General features: G+C 44.2%; 1 protein-coding gene across 14 annotated transcripts in view; it reads right to left on the reverse strand.

Moving 5' to 3' along the window:
- Positions 1-14,204, reverse strand: part of PXK (PX domain containing serine/threonine kinase like) — a gene marked incomplete at both ends in the record, with an annotated part of 75,351 nt that overhangs the window by 51,369 nt on the left and 9,778 nt on the right. The window lies entirely within an intron of this gene.

Consider the following 14,204-nt stretch of genomic DNA (forward strand, 5'->3'; position numbering starts at 1 on the left):
AGGACTGTTCTGCCTGTTAGAGGTCAAAGCACAGTTATATAAGTTTTTAAGACAAACGGTTATACATCAAATGGAATATCAACAGTTTACACAATCGAGATCTGCACGTACAAAGCAAGTCGTGGGTCATGGTGACCCTTTACGAGATTAAGAAGGAATGTTATCTCCTAAGGAAGTCTAGTTAATGCAGCCACACAATACATACTAAAGGGGAGGGAGGAAGCCTCAATGGGCTGAGAAAAATTTTATGCTTGAATTTTTCTTGTCTTGCCATAAAATATGTATTTTATTTCATTACCATCAACGAACAGATTAATCAGCATTTATAGAACACTCTATCCAACAATAGCACTCCATCCAATAATATTCTGCTATTCAAGAGGATATACAGATGGCATTTAAGCACAGGAAAAGATATTCAACATTACTAGTCATCAAGCAAATGTAAATTAAGACCACAATGAGATATCACTATATCTCTATGAGAATGGCTGAAACAAAAAATAATGATAACACCAAATGCAGGCTAGGATAACAGAGAAACTGGATCACTCATAAATTAATGGTGGGAATTTTAAATGGTACAGACACTCTGGAACACAGTTTGGCAGTTTCTTAAAAAACTAAAACATGCAACTATCATATGACCCAGCAACTGCACTCCTGGACATTTATTCCAGAGAAACAATAACTTATGTCCATACAATAACTCACACATGAAAGTTCACAGCAGCTTTATTGGTAATAGCCCAAAAGTAGAAACAAGCCAGATGTCCTTAAGCAGGTAAATGGTCAAACTTTGCTACATCCACACCAGGGAATATGACTCAGCAACAAAAAGGAATAAACTATTGATACATGCAACAAATTGGATGAATCTCCAGACAATTATGCTGAGTGAAAAAGCCAATACCAAAAGATTATAAACTACATGTCTCCATTTCTACAACATTCATGAAATGACAAAATTATAGATATGGAGAACAGCCTAGTGGTTGCCAAGAGTTAAGGCTGGGGTAGGAGGGTGTGGGTGGAAGGGAAACTAGTGTGGCTATAGAAGGGCAAATGAAGTGCTATGGTTTGAAGCTCTCTGTCCCCCCAAAATTCATGTGTTGAAATACTAACCCCCAAAGATGATGGTATTAGGAGGTGGGACCTTTGGGAGGTACTTAGGTCATGAGAGTGAAGCCCTCATGAATGGGATTAGTGCCTTATAAAAGAGGCTTCAGGGCTTCCCTGGTGGTGCAGTGGTTGCGAGTCCGCCTGCCAATGCAGGGGACACGGGTTCGTGCCCCGGTCTGGGAAGATCCCACATGCTGCGGAGCGGCTAGGCCCGTGAGCCATGGCTGCTGAGCCTGAGCGTCCAGAGCCTGTGCTGCGCAACGGGAGAGGCCACAACAGTGAGAGGCCCACGTACTGCAAAAAAAAAAAAAAAAAAGGTTTCAGAGGGGCCCTTGCCTCTTCCACCATGTGAGGATAGTCTGAGACGGTGCTACTAGCTATGAACCCGGAGGAGGACCATCACCAGAAGGCAACCATGCTGGCACCTTAGTCTCGGACTTCCAGCCTCTAGAACTATGAGAAATAAATTTCTGTTGTGTATAGGCCACTCGGTTTATGGCATTTGGTTATAGAAGCCTGAATGGACTAAGACATGAGGGATGTCTGAACCAATGGAAATGTTCTTGATTATGTATCTTGATTACATCAATGTTAATGTCTTGGTCGTGATACTGTACCAAGTTTTTCAAGATACTACCAATGAAAAAACTGGATAATGAATACATGGGATCTCTCTGCAACGCTTTTTATAACTGTATGAGAATCTACAATTATCTCAAATAAAAAATTTTAACCTTAGGCATTCAAAACTAGTATGGTAGAGTCAGAAGACTAAGATCCATGATTTTTACCACTCAAAGTTTGCATTTTATATGCATGGTCAACTAGAAAAGGCCATGGTTAAGAAAACAAGTAAAAAGGTAGAATAGATAAGCAGTGATGGCATTTTCCAAAGAAACCAAATCTAGTGACCCCCTAAGCTGCCTGATCATTGAAATCTTCCTGCTCCTGGAGAGGGAAGACAAGAGAGGGTGTTAAAAATACACATTCATAGGCCTTGCACCGGACTTGCTGAATCAGAACTCCTAGGGCAGAAACCAGGAATTAGAAGTTTTAATAGCCTCCCCAGGTAATTCTTACTAATCAAATAAGAAGGAAACAGAGACCTCGTCCAGCCTTCTGCTTATACACACAGGGAGTTATGATGAAGGCACAGATGAAATCATATAAAAAACATTAACTTGTTTTCCTCAAATGCTCAGAATTCTTTTAACATCTTTGGATGGTATGATTCAGGTATTACTCATAGTCACTACTCAACAAGTGCTTATCAACACAGTACTCAACAAATCCTTTCTACTGAATTAATTCTGATTTAAATAGGTTATTTAGAAAATAAAGCCAAATAAGCATTGTTAACTTGGTAACTGAATTTTAAAATAGATCTTATTTTCACTACCATTCATTTCCATTCTGTTTATTATTTTTTTATTTTTTACTTATTCTTAATAAATTTATTTAGTTATTTATTTTTATTTTTGGCTGTGTTGGGTCTTCGTTGCTGCGCACTGGCTCTAGGCACGCAGACTTCAGTAATTGTGGCGCGCGGGCTCAGTAATTGCGGCTCACGGTCTCTAGAGCACAGGCTCAGTAGCTGTGGTGCACGGGCTTAGTTGCTCGCCACATGTGGGATCTTCCCAGGCCAGGACTCGAACCCGTTTCCCTTCCATTGGCAGGTGGATTCTTAACCACTGCACCATCAGGGAAGCCCCCTCCATTCTGTTTAGTTTGCAAAGGTTGATAAAGTCCACATACGCAGGAATTTCTCCTGCTCTGGACTATGTTAAGAACAGTACATTCAACAATATCCACTCAATTTACGAGTGAATCAACTATGTACCTGGCACCCTGCTTAGCTGGTTTCATGTGGGGTTATAAAATAAATATTTCAAAATTAACTTGTGTACTACGGCAAATCTCTCAAGCAATATGCCAGTGCAATTATTTCTGAATACACAAAGATAAAACACTAAAAATATCTGATATTCTTGTATTTGGGGATCAGTCCATTAGCTTTGAAATTTTCTTCTTTTCTCAGGGTTGTCTTACTGGCAAATTGTCTGGGCTTTTACATTCTTATAGTAGAGCTAAAATCAGCACATATAATTGAGTACTTCCAAACAACTACACATAGACAAGCTGATGTTGAAGTCAGGGAGGAACTGTTACTTCTCAAAAATCACTTCAAGCATCCATTGCTTCACTATGATTTATAAGAGGAATAATATTAATTTTTAAAATTCCAGTTCAATGTTGAGCACTTGGTAGGTGCTAACACTGCTGTCCTGCTTTATATACTTTGGGTTTAAAGCTTAGACCTGTGTTTTACAAAGATGTTGCAGCCAACTGTAAACATCAATTAAGCACCTATCATGTTCCAATCCCTGTGCTTTGTTCATGCTGGGGGTATAATTCTAAACAGGAAAGGTACAGTCTGACTCCATTCCTTCCCTCTGTATATGCACAGTTTAGGGAGTTGGGGTTTTTTACCTTGGCTATAATACGGCACACAATAATGTTGGGGAAAAGCATTTGGCAAAAGGGAAGCAGTAACTACAAGACGGTGCCTGGGTCCTGATTTCAGACTATGATATCCCAAACTGACATCCTAATTAATGTTTCTGCCGAGACACTCTTTATGTTTATATCAGTGTTTCTCCAAAGAGGGTGGTTCTGCCCCAGAGGAGACCTGGCAATGTCTGGAGACATCTTTGGTTGTCACAGGATGAGGGAGTGCTATGTGCATCTGATAGCTAGAGGTCAGAGATGCTGATAAACACCTACGATGCACAGGACAGCCTTACAAGGAAGGACTACCTGGCTCCAAACGTCAACGGTGCTGAGGCTGAGAAACCCAATTCCAGGTGCATCGAGTAAAACAGGTCATTCCAGTCTATGGAGGCTGGGGATGCAGGGTGGTGGAGGGGTTACTTCTGTCATCATCTGCCCCCGGCTGCAGCCTACTGGTACTCCACACACCACACCGTTGAGAATATGTGCACACCCACCTAGAGGGCTCGCTTAATTACTGGTGGCCTCAAAAACCCCATTGTGTTTCTTCTGTAAAGACACATTAAGACACGTTAAGGCTCCAGTGTTGCTCTCAGGTCCCATCTGCCGTGTGGTTGCAGATACAGAAAGACAATGGGAAATAGGTACGGTGATTTTGCTCAGAAATACTTTCATTCCACTTGAATGGAGCAAGTTCATCCCTAACTACAAAACATTTTCATTTTTTTCGTTTGCTTGATACCACCACCCAGCCTGACCAAAAGTAAATACTTTCACCTCAAATCTCCAATTTGTCAAGTAAACATAGTACAGCTGTTCTACTGCTTGCAACCAGGCTGAAGCTGATTAAAGCAGAGAGAGGAGTACCCTGGAGACCAGTAGAAACGCGACATTTGAAGTCAGGCTTCCACCTCCAGAGTCGGAGTCACCAGCCCAGAATCCTCCGGTGAATCATTCCCATCTTTGCCACCCTCTCTGATGTGGAACAGAACCTGCAGTCTATGTAAGAGACAATAAACCACCAGGCATAGAAGGGAGAGCTAGGACCCCTGTAGGGCGGCTCTGCGTCACACAGACCTATGCCGGCTGCCCATCCCTGCCATCTGCTGCCACGTGCCCAAAGGGCCTTCTTCCCACTCCTCTTCACGACACCACACCCTATCTTGGCGGAGCAGGGTGGGCATTTTCGGCTAGTCAGGGTGGTTGGGACCGAAGTTGTTCAAAGTGGAAAGGCACTGGGACCATGTGATTTCTGACTTAAGTAAAGGAAGAGAAGAGAGAATTAACGTAAAATAAGCACTGATCTTGTGCCAGGAACTTTCCTAGGCCCCTTAACACTTCTCATCCAATCCTCACAGCTGCCTGGAGGGTAGATCTCAGCAAAATTAAGTGAGCTGTCCAGGGTTGCACAGCTAGGAAGCAGCTGACTGGGAACCGGAACCCCAGTCACTGATTCCTAGGACCCTCCAACCTGCCAGACATGGCTGGCAACCCCCAGGGACCTGGGGACGCCCCAAGCCTGGCTCCTTCTGCAACCCTGAAAGATGGGGGTCCTCACCAGTCTGGGGAACTCAGGTGGACTCATTCTGAGGGTGCAGGGGTAGGGACTGTCATTTCCACAACTGTTGATTAATGCTTCCAGTGCAGGCCATTTCCCCAGTAAGCATCCTCACTGACATTTTGTATCTTCCGAGTTTCTGAAAAGACACTTAAGATTTCACTGCACTGTAGCTGGCAGGCATTCAAAGATGCCTCAGTGTGATCAGATTTTAGAAAAACTAGGGAGGAAAACTTATTTTGAATCTTTCTGGCCCCAAGTCACTTTAGTGAGGGCACAAACACAGACCTCTTGGAAAGAAATGTGTAAAAGAAGCTAAAGCCAAAACTTAAGCCAACCTCCAAACCCACCTAACCCACGGCATTCTTCTCTCTTCCCTTTTGGCACAGCTATCAGATTTACTGAGACTCAGAGTACGGAGAGACAGGGCAGCTGTCTGGAGGTATTTTACCTGTCAGCATTCCCACATCTCTACCTCTAAAGCAGAGGGTTTCAACCCTCCTACATTCTAGAATTACCCAGAGAACTTAAAAAAAAACAAACAAAAAAACAACAACCATGCTTTGACCCTACCTGCCAGAGATTCTGATTTAACTTGTCTGGGCTGAGGCACAGGCATTAGTAGGTCTTAAAAGTTCCCCAGGTGATTCTAATGTGCTGCCAGAGGCAAGAATCACGGTTCTAAAACCTCTTAAATAGGAAGCAGCTTCACACTACAAAAAGAAACACCCTGTCCTGAGAGGAAGGAAACCAGTGAACCAAGCACCCACCACAACTCACAGCATCATCTCCGCCTTCCCTCAGCCCTCCAGGCCTCTTCGTAGGCACTCTCCTTTCTTCTTCGGTGTAGGAGGTACCTAACCTGAGCCCTCTAGGGTTTCCCGAATGGTCCCACGGTGGTGGACCCACTCACAAGATCCGCCAACGTCACCTTCTGGTGAACAAGGAAGAACAATAACTCTCATTTGCAGCCAGGGAGGGGCACTGAGTCTCTGAAAGCATAGATGCCTTGACTGGAGAGCAGTGGCTCTGGGATAGGAGGCCAGATCTGTGCGTCTCCAGCGCCCATGAGCCACACCACTCCCAGTTCGCTGCCAGACCTGCATCCTCCTGGCACTTTCCCTTCATAGGGAGGCCCGCAGAGAAGGCTGAGCACAAGTGACCTTGCCAGACACCCAACACTATGCTACTTCCCCACGCAGGAAACTTCTAGGGCTCCCACTGGCCACGGGATAAAACCCAAGCTCCTTAGCCTAGCTTCCATGCTCTTCCATCGCCTGCCTGAACTGTCCAAACCCTTTCTTTCTTCTTAATCCCTCCTCTACCCAGTCAGACCCTGCGTACCCTCAACACCCCTCACTTACTCCTCTCCCTTTGCTTTCCTACCTAATCAAAACCTGGGAAGGTCAGCTTTTTAACCATGTTACGGCTATCTTTGTCCCATGTCTGCCTATGTTTGAGGGGTGGGGTGGGGGCCGGGTTTCCTCTCCAACTGAACTAAGTTCTTCAAGGGCTAGAACACACATTTCTTCATATTCCAAATAGCCCAGCACAAGATCAAGCCAACGGGCAGAAGTGCAGCAAATGTTCAGTGATGGGTATTTGTTAACTGACCGCCTGCACCTTCGGGAAGGAGGCAGCATGTTGCTATCTTCATGTGCACCTATATGCAGGTAAAGTCTAACAGCACTCTCCAGAAAATCCCCACGGGTCTCCCACGCCCTCAGATTTTATAAAATCAATACTCAAACCCACGGTACCACACGGCACAAGAGCTGCGGCCTCTGGGCAGTGGGTGGCACCACCCTGCTGGACAGCAAGCTTTCTGAGGAAATTCTCATGGTTGCAGGACTTCTGCTCAGCCCACTGGCCACCTGCCTGGCTGCTTACAATCCTTAATATTCCACTTAGAATTAATGATTACTCCTTGCTCTGCTGAATATTCATTACTTATCGTTGTTTCATCTGCAGATTTTCAGGGATGGAACATGCCTTTGCTTTATTTTAATTGCTGTGCAAGTCAATAATGTACAAAACCTGCCCCCAAATGAATGAAAGCGTTAAGGGTTTTAAAAGGCATCTGAAGAATCACCACTATCTTAACCTGAGTTTTGGCAACTCAGGTTAAGTTTTTTATTTATTTATTTTTAATTTTGGCTGTGTTGGGTCTTCGTTTCTGTGCGAGGGCTTTCTCCAGTTGCGGCAAGCAGGGGCCACTCTTCATCGCGGTGCGCAGCCTCTCTTGTTGCAGAGCGCAGAGCTCCAGACACGCAGGCTCAGTAGTTGTGGCTCACGGGCCTAGGTGCTCCGCAGCATGTGGGATCCTCCCACACCAGGGCTCGAACCCGTGTCCCCTGCATTGGCAGGTAGATTCTAAAACACTGCGCCACCAGGGAAGCCCTCAGGTTAAGTTTTGAGTGAAGCCAAGTGTATCTCCTTTTCAACCAAGTGAGATAAATTTCATTTAAAACCTAACTGACTGAATCACAGAACCCTGTGCTTTAACATTATGCAAAACAAATTCTCTAGTTTCCACTCTGCGTTCACAGAAGGGGCAAGGAACACATCACAAACATGCTCTGATACCCACAGTGAGATTCAGCGGCTGTATTGCGCATGCCTCCTTCTCCAGGCCTTTTGAAGTCCACGCTCTCCTCTGTGGGACGGTCTCCTGCCCTGCCAGGGGAGCTGGCCTCCACTCTGACTTCAAAGACAGCCAGTGTTCTAGCCAGAAGAAATACTGCAAAGCGGCACTCCAAAATCCCTTGACCTGAGACACGACTACGGAATGGATGCGGCATTTTAAACGGCAGTTTCTGTAGCATTCTATAGTACAGAGACCCCTAAATGATGCCAAAGCAATTACATAATTTGCTAAGATGGGAACCCATGAATTCCATCTTACGTCAAAGCAAAGAAAATAAACCCTGGAAAATCTGAGGCTCAATTAAATAGTAATTAAAAATGAAATACAACCTTCGCTTGTTCAATAATCCTCACGTCTTGGGCCGACGCCCTGAAAGGGCAGAAACAGACACAGTGAACATAATCTCAGAGAACCACACCCGACATATTTAACTGGCTAGAAAAGACAAATACATAAACTCTCATCTGGCTGGCAATCAGGACTTTTATGTGGGTTCTGGTATCTAAGGCGGCCAACTCTTCATCCTAACACCCTGAGCTGGTTCCAACCTAAGTACCCGCCAGGACTGACGTGCTCCTCTTCCTTGGGCTAATTCTCTATCTACCCCCGTTTGCCGCTGCCCGGGGACAGGCCACCCAGAGTCCTTTTGGAGCCCGCAGCAGGAGCTGGCCACTACGTGGAGATCGGCTACGATGTGTGCCCCTTCCCCGCGTCACAACCACAAGGCCCCAGGGAAAGGGTAACGGCTCTCTGCCACTTACTAGTTTTGTGACCTAATTCCTCTGAGCCTCAGTTTACTCATCTGCAAAACCATACCTTTCCAACAGGGTTGTGGCAAGTATTAGGCAGGGTCGTGTACTCAAAACTTCCAGCACAAAGGCTAGCTTTGTAACTTAGTTTTCTTTTCTGCCAAGAAAATAGTGAAGGCAAGGTGTCTGCAGGTGAATCAGCACACACAAGCCAGCAGCACCAAGAGCACCGAGGAGAAAGAAGCAGCAGCCGTTTTCTCTGAACGCGGGAAACAATGTTATCAGTCTCTGATTGCTAACAAGGAGTACCATCCTTCCAGCCTCTATGGTCTCAGCTTCTATGCCCAGTTTTAAAGGGGGCTAATTGAAAAGCCTCTCCTGCTAAGATAACTTGGATATCAGCAATAAGAGGATTGGACAAGCTATTTATGGTTTATCTACATAGTGGAAGAATACACAAGCCTTTAAAAGGATGTATTGGGACCTCCCTGGAGGTCCAATGGTTAAGACTTCGCCTTCCGGTGCAGGGGATGAGGGTTCAAATCCTGACTGGGGAGCTAAGATCCCACATGCCTCACGATTCGCGCGACCAAAAAACCAAAACAAAAGCAATATTGTAACAAATTCAATGAAGACTTTAAAGGGACTTCCCTGGTGGCACAGTGGATGAGACTCCACGCTCCCAATGCAGGGGGCCTGGGTTCGATCCCTGGTCAGGCAGCTGGATCCCACATGCATGCTGGGGCTGGGGGTTTGCATGCCACAACTAAGGGGCCAGTCTGCCACAACTAAGACCTGGAGCAGCCAAATAGATAAATAAATCTTAAAAAAAAAAAAAATGGTCCACATCAAAAAAAAATCTTAAAAAAAAAAGGATGTATTAAAATGATTTTTCAATACATGGGAAAAGGTATATATTATAATGTTAACTACTAAAAAAGGATTAAAAATTCTGTGATAACATTGATCGGAAGAGGGAACTACACCAAATGTTAACAGTTGTTGTCTCCGGAGGTGAAATTACATGTGACTTAAGTTCTCTTAGCTATGGTTTTCTATTTTTCACTTTATCCTCAATGAGCATATATTACATTTGCAATCAGGAAAAACAATTTTTTAAGAAGTTCCTTGGTTTGTCACACATGTAGTTTAAAACATGCTACTTTAAAATAAGGAATCCCCAGACTTCCCTAGCAGAACAGTGATTAAGAATCCACCTGCCAATACAGGGGTCACAGGTTCGAGCCCTGGTCTGGGAAGATCCCACATGCCGCAGAGCAACTAAGCCCATGCACCACAACTACTGAGCCTGCGTGCCACAACTACTGAGGCCTGTGCACCTAGAGACCGTGCTCCACAACGAGAAGCCACCGCAATGAGAAGCCCACGCACCGCAATGAAGAGTAGCCCCGCTCACTGCCACTAGAGAAAGCCCGCGCACAGCAACAAACACCCAACACAGCCAAAAGTAAATAAATAAATAAATAAATAAAATTTTAATAAATAAAATAAGGAATCCTGAGTGATAAGGATTGAAATTATCTGAGCTTAGATAAGAGCACAGTATGTTAATGCTAAATGCAAGCTAGCATCTTTTTTCCTTTGGCAAGGGATCTTTTGGTCATTTTACAACTCATCAACACTTTTACTGTGCTGGGAAGACTGGAAAAACAGAAGATGAAAGTCAAATAAACGAACTCTTCTACCTGTATCAGGGATGCTAAAACATTTGGTGGGAAAAAAGCTTGAAACTATAAGTTGAAGTCAAGCTAGGCGAGTCCCTACTGGTTTCAGTAATTTATAGTAGAACTGGCCACCATCTCTAAGGAAAATGGAGGGCTGACTACACATAAATCTATTCTACCTGGCCTAAAATTGTCACTGTGCTCTTCCCTGAGACACGAGTTCCAGTTCATAACTAACCACATACGTGACTATTCACACCATGCTGCCATTTATCTCTTCAGAGCTGAAGGTAATAATTGCTGTTTATGGAGCACTTACTCTATGACTTCTGTTCCTCACCTTATTCCATCTCCCAGCAATGCGTGGAGGTAGATATCACTATTCCTCTTTTATAAGAATCCCAAGGCTCAGAGAGGGCAGATGCCCTGAACAAGGACACTTAGCTAGTAAGTGCTGAGAACAGACTCCACCCCAGGCCTGACTGACCCAGGGGCAGAGCAGTTCCTCGGTTCTACGGCCTTGGGCAGAACGCTTTCTCACCATCTACCCTCTCATTCTGAGGAACTGAGGTTGGCTGAACAGGCAGAACCAGTCCATCAAGTCAGGAAGAGGCTGGGAGAGAGTGGAGGCAAAGTAAGGAGAACCCAGGCCTGGGTGATCTGAGTTAATACAGCTGTGGGGCTCGCACAGAGCCTCCCAGCCCAGTCTCCTGACTTCAGTGCCCTGCACTTTGCAACCTAACCTCCTACTACACGTACACAGACTGTTGTCTACGTACATCTGGGCTGGATGTTACCTGGGCACTGCACAGAGACCATGTACAAATAAGAAAACTATTTTAAACAAGCCCCACTATGAACACTAGGCAGGTTCTGAAGCAGAAAGAAGCATTTTTATATGAACATGCCTAAAGTGGACACAGATTTACAGAGTACCCAGCAATCTGAATGGCAGTTGCACCAAAATAGAACAGGGTCTTTGACTAGGCCGTTCTGTTTCTACACTACGCTCCTATTAAACTCTAACAACAGCTGCACCATAAGTGAACCTCTTTCCTGTGCTCTACTGTTAAAAACCATGGCAGCTCTGGATCTCAATGGTCACAAAGCCCTGCTGGATGCAGACCGAAAGGTTCTACTCTCTAGCTCAGCCTTCCCCAATCAGGTCAGCGGTTTGAAGAAAATAATGACCTAAGGCTGTGAGGTCCAATATGGCAGCCACTATGCACATGTGGCCTGTGTGACTTAGGAACTGAATTTTAAATTTTATCAAATTTAAGTAGTCCAGTGGCTACAGTACCATTATAGACTACTTATTTGCAGATATAAACAGGTATTTATGAAAATGTAAGCATACTAAGCATAGTGTTAAAACTTGCTTTTTTCCCACTTAATATAACGTGAATTTTTTCCATTTTAGTAACTGTGCCTCTGGATATTTTTATGCTACATCTACATCTGTGCTGTCCAGTATAGTAGCCACAAGCAGTGTGTGGCTGTTGAGCACCTGAAATGAGGCTAATCCTGAAAGATACACACCAGATTTCAAAAGCTTCATATGACAAAGAGAATGTAAAATGCATTAATAATCTTTATATTGATTATATATAATCAATGACAGTATTTCAGATATAGTGGGTTAAGTAGGCTATATTATTTACATTAATTCCACCTGTTTCTCTATACATTTTTAATGTGGGCTACTAGAAATTTTTAATTTACACACATGGTTTGCATTATACTTCCACTGGACAGCACTGCCCTAAGGCCTCCACTATATGTAATGAATTAACTCCACTCCTAGCAGCCAGAATGGAAGAACAAGAAAATAGTCACCCAACTCAGTATCTGGTTCTGCGGCTCAGGGAAGGCCCGCTAACTTGTCCTTGGCTAGGCCTAGGCTTTATGGAGCCATCATACTGGTGTGGCCGTAATAAAAGATCAGGTTGGCTATGGCTCCCGACTGGTATCTCTTTCATTCAAAGCCCACTAGCATCATACAAACCTTCGTTCTGCTGCCGCCAGTCCTATGGCCTGGAGCAAGTTACGTACCCTCTTTGCACTTTACTTTCTTCCAACTGAAAAATGGGAATAATAACAAACTCAATTCAGAGTGGTTATGAGAATCAAATGAGAATCTAGAAAAGTCTGGCAATTTCTTATAAAGTTAAATATTCACTTAGCATATGACTAAGCAATTCCATTCCTAGATATTTACCCAGGAGAAATGAAAGTATGTCTACACAAAGACTTGTATGTTCACAGCAGCTCTATTCATAATCAGCCCCAACCTGGAAACAACCCAAAAGTCTTCCAGCTGGTGAATGGATAACAAACTGTAGTACATTCATACAGTAGAATACTACTCAGCAATAAAAAGAAACATGCAACAGCATGGAGGAAGCTCAAAGCTTTATGCTAAGTGAAAGAAGCCAGACACAAAAGACTATATCCTACAAGATTCCATTTATATATGACATTCTAGAAAAGGTGAAACAATAGTAAAAGAAAGCAGATCAGTAGTTGCCAGGAATCAGAGGGAAAGTACTGACTGCAAAGAGGACCAAGGAGATATTTGGAGTGATGAAAACGTTACACAGTGGTTACATTTACATTTGTCAAAACTTATCAAATAAGTAATGTAAAGCACTTAGCACAGGGAAGGGTATATAATAAGTGCTTAAACAATGTTAGCTGTAAGCATGACAAGTATTGTCTAAAACCAAACTTAGACTCATGATCTTCCTGGGAAGACCAGGTACCCCTTGCTTACCTTGTACTATTTTTCTAATCATTTCTAGTGCCTCTTTTTCCCTCCCGGCCCCTACCTAGCAGACTTTTCCTCTGATGTGCTCCTCCTTCTCTTTCTACCTTCTCTCCCTTCTGCCACTGACCTGAGATGTGGCCTTTCTAACTGCACTGCTTCGTTATCACCCTGGACTCTCTTCTCCCCTTCCCTCACCCTTTTTACTGAACCTCGAACACCACCAGCAAACTAAGCGTCCTAAAATACCACTTTCTGCCACATATATGCTCAAGCCCCCTCACTGCCGTTCAGATCCCTTAGCCTGGCATCCAAGGGGCCCCACAATTGGCTCTAGTCTCCCTTTTCCATCTTTTTTTTTTTTTTTTTGCTGTGTTGAGTCTTCGTTGCTGCGTACAGGTTTTCTCTAGTCGTGGCGAGCAGGGGCTACTTTTCGTTGCGGTGCGTGGGCTTCTCATCGCAGTGGTTTTTCTTGATGCGGAGCGTGGGCTCTAGGTGCAGGCTCAGTAGTTGTGGCACATGGGCTTAGTTGCTCCAGGGCATGTGGAATCTTCCTGGACCAGGGCTCAAACCCACGTCCCCTGCATTGGCAGGCACATTCCCAACCATTGCGCCACCAGGGAAGTCCCCCTTTTCCATCTTTTACTCCACACCAGAATCCTCCACAGTAAATCCTTGTGGGATGAATGAACAAATGAAGGCAGGGACCAAGTCTATCTTGCTTAGACCTACATCCCAAGTGCCTAGGATAGTGCCAGGAACGCAGGGGCATACTCACAGCAGTATCAGCTGAATGAACTAATGACCTCCTGCAGCCTGCAAATGCATCCTGACCTCAGAGAACATAGCTGCTCATTCTTTAGTTTTTTTAAACTGAGATGCTTATGGTGGATTAGTAAGAGTTTGGAACAAGATGAACAGCTAGGGGCTCTGGAAAGTGTTGCAGTATTTATGTGTTAAAGGCTATAAGTCTTCTGTTTCTATTTCTACTTAAAAAAAAAAATCTGTCAATAAATAATTATTTAAATATTTTTTTCCTTTAACTCAAAACAGGCAAAGAGCCTCCAAGTGTACATGCAAGAAGTATGGGAGGCACCAGAGATCAGATGAGGGTGTTCATCGTTTAGTTGGTTTATCATGGTTTCGACCATTACACAGCTTTTAAAAT

The sequence above is a fragment of the Hyperoodon ampullatus genome, assembly GCF_949752795.1.
Source record: "Hyperoodon ampullatus genome assembly, chromosome: 10".
NCBI lineage: Eukaryota > Metazoa > Chordata > Mammalia > Artiodactyla > Ziphiidae > Hyperoodon > Hyperoodon ampullatus.